This window comes from Lontra canadensis, unplaced genomic scaffold (assembly GCF_010015895.1).
Source record: "Lontra canadensis isolate GAN:19392208 unplaced genomic scaffold, GSC_riverotter_1.0 scaffold310, whole genome shotgun sequence".
Lineage (NCBI taxonomy): Eukaryota > Metazoa > Chordata > Mammalia > Carnivora > Mustelidae > Lontra > Lontra canadensis.
In genome coordinates this window covers 30,313-41,531 of record NW_022631304.1, presented here as the reverse complement: position 1 = coordinate 41,531, position 11,219 = coordinate 30,313, and positions in this window count along the sequence as shown.

The following is an 11,219-nucleotide window of genomic DNA, read 5'->3' as shown; positions in this document are numbered from 1 at the left end:
CTGGGTTCTCTATTCTGTTCCATTGATCTATTTGTCTGTTTTTGTGCCAACACCATATTGTTTTGATGATAACAGCTTTGCAATAGAGCGTGAAGTCCAGCATTGTGATGCCACTAGCTTTTGTTTTCTTTTTCAACATTCTTGTGGCTATTCAGGGTCTTTTCTGGTTCCATACAGATTTTAAGATTATCTGTTCCAGCTCTGTAAAAATATTGATGGTGTTTTGATAGGGATTGCATTAAATGTATAAATTGCTCTAGGTAACATAGACATTTAAAAATATTTGTTCTTCCAAACCGTGAGCATGGAATGTCTTTCCATTTCTTTATGTCTTCCTCAATTTCTTTCATGAGTGTTGTATAGTTTTCTGAGTACACATCCTTTGCCTCTTTGGTTAAGTTTATTCCTAGGTATCTTGTAGTTTTGGGTGCAGTTGTAAATGGGATCAACTCCTTAATTTCTCTTTCTTCTGTCTTCATTGTTAGTATATAGAAATGCAACTGATTTCCATGCATTGATTTTATATCCTGCCACTCTGCTGAATTCCTATATGAGGTCTAGGAATTTTGGGATGGAGACTTTTGGGTTTTCCACATGGTGTATCATGTCACCTGTGAAGAGTGAGAGTTTGACTTCTTTGCTGATTTGGATGCTTTTTATTTCTTTTTTTTTTTTTTTTTTTTTTTTTTGGTCTGATTGCTGAGGCTAGGAATTCTAGTATTATGTTGAACAACAGTGGTGATAGTGGACATACCTGCTGTGTTCCTGAACTTAGGGAAAAAGCTCTCAGTTTTTCCCCATTGAGAATGATATTCACTGCAGGTTTTTCACTGATGGCTTTTATGATATTGAAGTATGTTCCCTCTACCCCTATACTGTGAAGAGTTTTAATCAAGAAAGGATGCTATACTTTGGGGAGAGAGAGAATCTTAAGCAGGCTCCAAACCCAGCATGGAGCCTAGTATGGAGATTGATCTCACAACCCTGAGATCATGACTTAACCTGGAATCAACAGTCAGTCAGTTAACCAACTGAGCCACCTGGGCACCCCAGTGATACTGTCACTTTTAAGTAATTTGTTGATCGAATGACTTGGCAGTCCATGGAGAATTAATCAATTTTGTATATATGAAGGACTGAAAAAGGAAAACAATTATTCTGTAACTTATTAGGAAGAGGACAAATAGGGCCTAAAATGGGAGCAATCTTGTCCATATTTATTTGTTAAACTCCTTAGCTATTTTTGGTGGAAAACTTGAAAAAAGAATATTAGAGCTGGGAGTGCCTTAGTAATCAACTAATAAAAACCCTTTTTCCCTTTCTGGTGAGGCTTGAAAACTTAAGATCCCACAGTTGTCACAAAATGATTTGGGACTTTAACCTAAAGTAGGTTTAACCTACTTTAAGCTAAGAGTACCAGATCTTTGATCACTTTACCCTGTGTGAGGATCACCTCAAAAGTGGGATTCTGTTTTCTTTTTTAGCCTTTAGACATTAAAGTAGATTATATCTCCCTAGATAAAGATATTAACCCTGGAGAGAGATCCTTAAGCAAATCAGAATAATCAAATATGGTAGATGTTAGTTGGCATCATATTTCAGGAAGAAATAACTTGAGTTGGCTGAGTCCTAGAGCTTATACTTGTCTCTTTCATGAAAACATTGCATGAAAATGTGTTGGGGCTTTGACATGTGTGGTAACCAATTCTCAAAAGAGTGAGTCACACCTCCTCCTACTCTGCAACTGTCAGTTCTGGCTTTTGGCAAAAGGTTGGAAACATTGCAGTCATGTGGATTGGTTTGCTAGGAGAGAAGAGGCCATGAGCCAGGGAAAGGCATCACTAGAGGAAAGTCAGGAAGAATATGGGACAAAATGTGGGCAATAATGGAACCCCAGAGAAGGGAGCTGACTATTGGACATAGAATCCAAGAAGGAATGAGGCTAATCCACAGCATTTTTAAAGACTTACCAGTTTTAATTCCTGCAAAGAGAAGAGATAGGTATGGTTTTGAAAGATGTTGAGTATCTAAAGGTTTTTAGAATGGGTTGCTTTATCCAGGGAAATTATATGCAGGTCAATGAGGAGAGAACAGGAATGAGGCAGGCAAATTGGTTCTAGACAGAAGAATCAGAAGCAAGGTAGACCCCCTTTCAGGTACTAGTGCTTTGGATTGACCTTCACTGGATGGTATCTTAGGAATGCTTGACCATCCCTTTGTTTCCTGGAGGCAATGAATTTATTCTACTCTTGCTGCTCATGGGGCACACTGTTAGTCTTCTTTCATTAGGTTCCTCATTGATTGGTTCTAGGGTAGGTTTATGGCAGGGGTACTCATGCCAAATAGCTAAGGTAGGGCTAGGGTGTTGTAAGAGCTAACAATATAGCTCAAACAATAATCCTGAAACATTTTGAGCTGAGACTTCTATGGCTAATGATATATGAGGTCACCTGAGTTGGGGTCTTGGGGGAAGTTATTTATTTTTGAAAATATAAAAGATAGCTATTAACAAGGAAAGAAATTTGTGTATATACAGAAACAAGGAGTAATGGCAACTTAGCTGCCATGGAGCAAGGTGGAATAGGGAAACAAGAGGAGTGAACAACAAAAAGGCAATTTCTGTTCATATTCAGAGTAAGGCTGAGTTCTGACTCAGGCAGGAACATACATTTCTGAGTAGAGCCAATACATGTATATGACTTTTGAAGAGAGAAAGAAACCACAATAAGACAGGACACATCACATAAAAGTAACAGTTGGTCACACTTGTGTGGATTTCCAGTGTTTACAATTGCTTTCATATACTTTCTCCATTCTTCCTTGTACAAATCATGTCATTATTTTGTTTTTATGTCACAAATGAGAATGTTGAGCCTCAGAGTCATATATACATCCACAGCTATGCAGATACTGAACCAGGGATTAAATTCAGATCTTCTGATCCCAAATTCTGAGTTTTTCTTTCTAGATTATACAGCTTCATTCCAGTGAAGTCTGTGCATTTCTCTGTTTGTCTTGGCTAAGGTCATTGCTATGTTGGTCAGTGTCATACCTGCAATCCCTAGTCTGATGCCTGGCATGTGGTAGGCACTTGGTCCATGTGCTTAAGGGAAGAATAAACAAATAAATGAGGCGAGAAATATAGATGATGGTTAGTGGTGATGTGAATTAGGCATCTGTCCCAGTAAACTCCACTCCAGGAGATAGTTTGTGCCTTTTCATCCACCACCACAGTTGGCTACATGAGTCTCTCCTTTTCGGTTACAAAGAGAAAGAAAACACAAGGAGGGGTCTGGGCTACTAAGCCAGAATTCAGCTACTATCTGCCTCAAATTTTGGGTTAAATGTTAGCTCATATTTAACTACATCATGGATCAACATTATCTTTCCTACATTAAACATCACTGATTCAGAATATCTGCCAGATCGTATAATATTTTTGTTTTTTCCCCTTCTATCCCAGTGAAATAGAGTGATAGTTTTATTCATTTTACTAATGCCTTTGCCTTACTTTGTTTGCATTAAATACTCCTTAATGTTATTATATAATAGCACGTAGATTTTTTGGCATTTTAAAATTGTTCCATGTTGAAATCTCCTTTGGAAAAGGAAGCTCATTTTCTGCTTCTTCTATTTCTCCCACAATTCAGAATACAATGCTGAAGCACTTAGTTGGCTTTTAATGAGTATAAAGGAATTTTCTGAAAAGAAAGTGAATTATTTTCTTTAATTTTGTTCTTGTCTGTCATTGCATAATAAAAGTGGTAATGTCATAAAAGTATGACTTTGCTTTTTATGGGAGGAACTGGTTTTGATATCAGACATAACCAGGTTTTCATACCCATCCATCACTTAAATACCTGTGGGAAATTTTATAATACTTGGAGTCTCAGTTTTGTCATCTGTGAATGGGAATGATAGTTCCTATCTTATAAGGTAATTATGGTAATTACATGAGTGAATAGATGAGAAAACACCAGAATACTGTACAACATATAGGAGACATTCCGTCTTCCTTCTATTCTACTCTTAAAGAGTATTTTATGGGAATAACCAGTTTCATCCTTAGCTCCCACGTTTATAAAGTCTATAATTCTGGACAAGCAACTTGACTGCTTCAAATTCATTTTCTGTAAAATGAGATCAAGAAAGAGAATGAAACAAAATAGTTAATGAGAATGGATTTTGTAAACTGTGCATTCTTTTTTTTTAAGATTTTATTTATTTGACAGAGATCACAAGTAGGCAGAGAGGCAGGCAGAGAGAGAGAATGGTAAGAAGACTCCCCACTGAGCAGAGAGCCCGATGAGGGGCTTGATCCCAGGATCCTGGGATCATGACCTGAGCTGAAGGCAGAAGCTTTAACCCACTAAGCCACCCAAGAACCCCTAAACTTCACATTCTTATACCAATGAAGGATATTTACTATCCTCCATAGTCTATTGACTATGATGAGGCATAAGAAAGATTGTGTTTTTAATTTTATTTCTTCTTTGAGTAGAGGAAACTTGCCCAATGATTTAAGGTTTTCCAACCTAACTTAGTTTTAGAGAACCTGGCTTTGAAGTATTTTCCTTTATCTCTTGGTCACATCTAATTATGGTGAAATCCCAGTTGTTATCATATATATTCATTAGTAGAAATGTTAAAAATAGTATCTGCTGTTGTTTGCAGCAAATACCAGTCTTTTTAATTTTTTTTGCTACTAACTATACTTTCAATCTATTGACATAATTCCAGAACCACTTTTTCTGTCCCTTTCACCATACTTTCTAAAAATGATTTTGTTATTGATCATAGTAACAAACACATAAGAACTAATAGATCTCAAACACATTGTAAAACATGCATTTGTAAACTTTAATTTCAGGAATGGAATGGTCAACGCTCATAACAGTTACTAGTAAGAAACATGAAAATAAGGTGGGTACATATTGCACATTTTCTTAAGACATTACAGGGAAAACGTGTGCATGATGCAAACACAGGGTTAGTATTAGGCTTAGCTCTCTTTCTGAACTCAAATGGCAGTGTGAATATTTGGCTTCCATTTGCTGAACTTCCAGAACCTCCTTCGCAAGATTTATCTTTTCACATGGGGGCATTAATCAAGGCAAATTCCATCACAACTGTTGCCACACATTTCTTGCCATGTGCTATGTAGTTAGTTTACCCAGAGCCTACTTCAAAGGACTATAATTTCAGTATTTCATGACTTCAGTATTTCATCTGTCATTCTGGCAATATTTGATGCCTCTTTTATCCTTCAGGTTTTTTTCTCCATATAAACTATTAATATATATGAAAATGCATGTGTCTCTCTTAGACTCTCATTACCATCTTGCCAGCACTGCTAGTTTTGCATGCATCCTGCAATAAATTCAGTGTGGATGGTCTTAGTAAGTTATGGAAAAGCCAAATGTGATTGGACAGATTCATAAAATGTAGTCAGGTTGTACACTACTGAATATATATTTCTTTCTCCTTCCTCTACACCCACACACAAGGCAGTGTGTTTGCATATATACATACTCTCTGGGAGAAGTCTTGGCCACCCATAAATAAGTTGATAAAGTCCTGGAGTCACATAGTACTTACCAGACATTGAGTTGCAGCTCATGAATCAGCTTGAGCTCACCATAAATAAATAGCCATGGGCTCATTACTGTGCTGGTTATGGGCCTTTTCCAGTGATTGGTTTTTAATCTAAAAATAGGGACCAGTGGGCTGTTTCAAATATTTCATGTCAAGGGAGTAAATGTCCATTATTAGCTGCCTCCTTTCTTTCTTCTTGAATTGGGACTTACTGTTAATACATACTGCCTAGGAAAAATGGTTGGCTCCAGGATTTTTAAGCTGTAATGTTACCTCAGATGCCCGAGCACAGTTCCTTATGTGACCCTACATTAACTGATTTATCATCCCTGTATTCCTCTTTACTAATTTTCTGAAACAAATTTGCATTCATGTCATAATGTCATAAAATTAATCTCAGCTAGTTAGCTGATTGGTTTACTTTACTTTTCCCAATACATATTTCATGATTCGTAACTTTTGCTTCTTGCACAGTGTATTTGTCAGAACCCTTTTGCTTGCAAGTGACAGAAATGCAGGTTGCAGTGGTTTAAACAGAACTCGTTGACTTCCTCCATCTGATGGTGTTAAAGCCAAGAAAAGGGTGCTGGAGAGTAGCCGGTATGATCTCCCTTTCTTACAAAGGAGAGTCTTACTTACTCCTTTTATTATTCTTTACTTATTCTCAATCTGCCACATCTTCTTGTGGGTTCTGCAGAGCTTTTATCCTAGAATAGCCCTTTATATGAGAACTTTCAGATAGAGGAAACAGGTAGTAGTGAAATAAAGTTTTTCCTTGCTTCCTTCCATGGGAGGTAACAAACCATCTTTTCATGTTTTAACAAAGGCCTGTTGGGTTTAAATCAGTTAAGCTTATTAGGCACAGTCTGTAAGGGACTAAAATGAGGTTTTCTCTTCCCCCACCCCTTTTAAAATGATATAACCAAAATTCTAAAGGGCATTCCACTTGCACAAGACTATGTGATTATACATAGTTTTTTACATATATTGGAATTATGTTTACTACTTGGTTTCCGGAACAGTTCAAAAACATAATTTGATGAAAACAATAATTTTGATGACTGATATACTTTTGTACTCCCTGTTACCTTCTTTCCCTTCCCATACCATTTTCAGGTTCTGTCATAATATTATCTGGTTTTTGAAGATAGATCAATAGATGGAGAGCATACATACCACATGCTTTCTTCCTTGAGCTTAGTATCCTTTGTCAACAAAGAAGAAGACCTCTACCTCCATCCTATAGCCTTGGTGTTAGTCCCTAACAGATGCCTTCTCATTGTGTCTTGGTCAGGAGTCACCATTTGTACCCCTAGCTAAAGAATCCTTCTAGTATGGATAGCTCATTATAGAGTTGTTTCATAATCACTCTTCAACCTATACTTGCTTCACATTTGGACTTTATTTCTTAGACCAAATGGTCTCAGATGGGATTTTGCTTCATTTTGAGTTTCCTTATGTAGCTGGAGCCTTTATATTAATCCAGGTAGGGATTTAGATTATGTCTAATGAACTGGTGGGACAGCCTGCCAGGAGACTTTTTGGAGGGACCAGTTTGGATAAGATTTTCCTTTTCTCCTTTTCCCTTTGTTTTTGTTTTTGTTGCTGGAAGATACTGAGGAAGTATATATTTGATATGGAAGCCTAGGGAATAGAAGAATAAGGATTATAACACAGGTCTGTTTTTTTAGATTGATCCATTGACCTGGTCCCATGGATGTTTGTCTAAGCATTTTGGTGGGAGGGAGAGAGACAGACAGACAAACAAAATATAAATGAAAGCTGAGGAGCCCTTTTTTTGAGATTCTCAGTGAGACAAATGGGTACATGTTTCAGTTTAGTTCTCTTGTGGCAAACAATGTTGGAAAGTAGGGAAGAAGCACAGCCCCTCCACTTCTGTAGAAAGCACATGGCTGTTTCAGAGCACTGAAGTCTCTGGGGGAAATTAGTATCATTTTCTCCTTAAGATTTTTCAGGCAGCTTTGCAAGCAATAAGAGGCAACATCCTTCTACAAACATCAAATCTTCATGGTGAGCTGTTGCTCCATGAATTTAGTAAACTACTCTCATGTTTTTCCAGCAGCAGACATCAGTGAAGGGGCTTAGGTTGAGAAGAACATGGTGGAGCCTGGTTGATCATTTGGAGGACTGTTTGTGAACTCCTATAACACATGCTTGAGGGAATCCCAAGAATTATTGAGGGAAAACTCAGATCTTTGTGAACAATCTGAGCCATTAGTTAGTGAAATAAGAGATATTACTTTTTTTAAACATTTTTAAAAAATTTATTTATTTGACAGAGATCACAAGTAAGCAGAGAGGCAGGCAGAGAGAGAGGAAGGGAAGCAGGCTCCCTGCTGAGCAGGGAGCCTGATGTGGGTCTTGATCCCAGGAAGAGATATTACTTTTAATTGGGCCACAGTTATACTCTATGAGGCCTGGGCAAACAGTTTACTCTTGCAAAGATCTTGACTTCATGGTCTTCTTCAAGAGATATTTAAGAATTGATGCCACAATCTTGAGGAGAAAGTCTTTAAATAAAGGCAGAGTTACTGTTGCCACATCTTTATTTCTCAAATAAATTTGTGATCCACTAAAGAATACATATTTACATGTATACACACACACACACACACACACACACACACACACAGAAAGAGAGAAAGAGAAAGAGAGAGAGGCACAGAAGCAATTGATTTTAATGAATGATTGACCATAGAATGATGCCAAATTTGGACTATTTTGATATACTTTCATCTTTTTATTTACTATTTCTTAGAGACACATGACTTATAAAAATCACAGGTATTTGGGAATATTAACTTGCACTATTAGTAGACTTGTGCTATAGTTAGTTTTTTTTTTTTTTTTCTGTACAGGAGATATGTATGTTCTAAGGAATATTTTCCTGATTCCTGGGAATGTCTATTGAGGTAGACCATATATCTAAAATCTTCATATAACTGGGGTTGGGGTAGAAGAGGTTATTTTTGTTATTTCCCAGCTGACCTGAGATAGTGCCATTGTCTTTATCATCTACCAAAATTTCTTTCCCTTTTTTTTAAACAATTAATGAAGAACTGATGGGTTCAGTACACTTTGTGGCTTCATTAACTCTGTCCATTTTAGAGTACTATTTAATTCCACTCACTGAAAGTGCTTGACTTGTTTCACAAACAAATTTGTACTAATCCATCTCATAGTAACTCCTTTCCAACACATTCTTGGGTTCTGCTTTGGTCAGCCTATTAACTAAGTCACATTTGCAGCCTGACCACTGTTTTACAGTCTTTTGGACATATTGAACTAGTTTCTACTTCATTGGCTATGACTTGCATTTATGTGAAAATTTTTTGGTCAAATATTCCAAAGACTTATATAAACACAGCCAAGACAAAACCTTCCTTTCTTGAAGGACATCCTCTAAGAATAGTAATATTTATGCTTTAGCTTATATCCTCTTTTCCTTGGTAGTGTGCTGACAACCATGAGAAATGTGTTTTCTTTAGAAGGATCAGATGTCATTCTTCTCAAGTTATCAGAGCCACCTTTTACAAAACTTAGGCTAGTTTGCTTACTTTGAATTTCCCATTGATATATCATTTAACTCTAACTAGGTCAAGCAGAGCTGACTGGGTCTAGACAAGACTTCATTTTTCCCTCCCTTGGCATTCCTACTTTAGAAGTTTTCATTAACTGTTATTTGCAAGACTTCCCCTATCTCTTTAGATTTAAGATCTTACATGTCCTTTAAGAGATATAAAAATAAATGAGAGGAATGAAAAAAAATACATTTAGTGATGTTTGGAAGTCTTCAAACATAGAGAGCTTGACACAAAAAATCAAAACCAGTCTTCCTATATTCAGAGATTTTTTTTTTCTCATGATAAAATGTGGCTTCCTGTTGAATTGGCCTCCTGGCCAATTCAAGTGCACAAAGTGGTTATCAGAGGGCTTTTGCCATACTGTGTTTTGGGTGATGTAAGTTCAAGTGATTAACAAATACAGACATAGAAAATCTTAGTATTATTGAAATTAATAATATTGGAAAATCTTAGGAATATTGAAATATTTCTTGGTGAAATGCATTTGAACAAACTGTTCTTAGTAAAACATGCATCATTCTAGCAGAGTTTAACAGATATTAAAACTATTAACAGATATTCATCTATTTTATTTTAAACACAATGAACACTAATTTTTCCTCAGATTCGTTGCTTAATGTGTTGAATAATCAAACTTCAGCAAGTTAGTGCTGTGACAAATGCAGGTTTTGAAGGTGTAAGCAGATTCTTTCTATGGCTGCCGCTATGATAGACTCAAAGCAAATAAAATAGCTAAAGTTCAAAATAGGGCACATATATTAACATTATATGTAGAAATCCTATGTTTAATATAAAAATATTATAGTAATAAATGCTTCAAAATGCTCTGATACTCAACATTCATAAATTAACAAGTTTGGTTTTCCTGTGGTACTTTTATATTCCTTAGCTGGAGTGAACCTGGAGAAACCACCTCCAGCTGACTAGTGGAAAATAATATGCCTAAGCATTTTACAGGAGATAGGTGACCTTATAGGTTCAGACAAAGGGCTCCTGATATGTTGGGAGAGGTCAGTATGTCAGGATAATCAGGCTACTGTTTAGCCATGGGTCTGTAGAGATGGTTAGTATCCTTTTGTACGGTTTTATATTTCTTTTTAGGCCTTACTGGTTGAGACTGGGCCCAAGAACCATTAAGACCATAATAGCCATGGTAGTGTGGGTGGGAAGGATCTTGTAGGCTTGCATTAGGAAGAAAACCTATCTCCTGCCCGTAAACTTTTCCCACCCTACCCCATTCACATTTTTTTTCATGAATCTATTTATATATTTTAAAACTCTACTAAGCAGTTGTATCAATTAAATAAAAATGATCTATATTTTACTTCTAGAAGAGAGAAATAAATTGTAAGAAAATGATATTGCAGATAGTTTAAAAAGTAATGATGAGAACATGACCTCAGGTCAGTATAGATTTTTTTAAAAAATATTAAATGTATTTTATAAATGTATTTTTTAAATTTAAAACTTTAAATGTTTCTATTTTTTTAATTTTTAGAGCAGGGAGGGACAGATGAAGAGGGAGAGAGAGAATCTTAAGTAGGGTACATGCCCAGTGCATAGCCTGAGGTGGGGCTTGATCTTACAACCCTGAGATTATGACCTGATCCAAAATCAAGAGTCAGACACTTAACTGACTGAGCCACCCAGGTGCCCCAGTATAGATTAAAGAAAAAAGCAGACAACATTTATGAGGTATAATTCATATGCCATAAAATTCATCCATTTAAACTATATAACTTATTGTTATATATCCATAGAGTTGTTCAACAGTCACCAGAATGTAATTTTAGAATGTTTTTTCCCCTTAAAGAAATCCTGTAGTCATCAGCAGTCCCTTGCCATTTCTTCACACCTCCTCCCACCATCCATAAGTAACCATTAATCTTCTTTCTGTTTCCATAGATTTGCCTATTTTGGACATTTAATATGAATGGAATTATACAATATGTGACCTTTCCTGATGCCTGAATTCTTTTTACTTAGCATAGTCTTTTCCATGTTCATCTATGTTGTAGC